This window comes from Orycteropus afer, unplaced genomic scaffold (genome assembly GCF_000298275.1).
Source record: "Orycteropus afer afer isolate SDZICR_OR568_19922 unplaced genomic scaffold, OryAfe1.0 scaffold00272, whole genome shotgun sequence".
NCBI lineage: Eukaryota > Metazoa > Chordata > Mammalia > Tubulidentata > Orycteropodidae > Orycteropus > Orycteropus afer.
The window spans coordinates 1449507-1450070 of NW_006921859.1; positions in this window are offsets into that span (position 1 = coordinate 1449507).

Genomic DNA, 564 nt, shown 5'->3' on the forward strand with positions numbered 1-564 from the left:
GCAGCCAGAGTGCTCCTTGGAAGCAAGAATGGCCAGACTCATCTCACCTACTTTGGTCATGTTGTCAGAAGGGACCACTCCCTGAAGAAGGATATCATGCTTCGTAAAGTGGAGGGTCAACAAAAAAGGGGAAGACCATAAACAAGATGGATTGACACAGTGGCTGCAATGATGGGCTCAGGTATAGCAAGAATTGTGAGGACAGCACATTGCAAGGTCATGTTTCATTCTGTTACACATAGGGTCAATATGAGTTGGAGCCAACTCGCCAGCACCTGACAACAATCCCTCATGAGTAGAGAGGCAAAAATCTTCAACAAAATGCTAGCCAATAGAACCCAACACTATATCAAAAAAATAATAATAATGTACCATGACCAAGTGAGATTCATACTTGATATGCAAGGATGGTTCAAGATTAGAAAAACAATCAACATCCATCACATAAATAAAACAAAGGAAAAGAATCACATGATCATATCAAATCGATGCAGAAAAGACAATTGATAACATACAACACCCATTCCTGATTTAAAAAAAAAAATTCTCAGAAAAATAGGAATA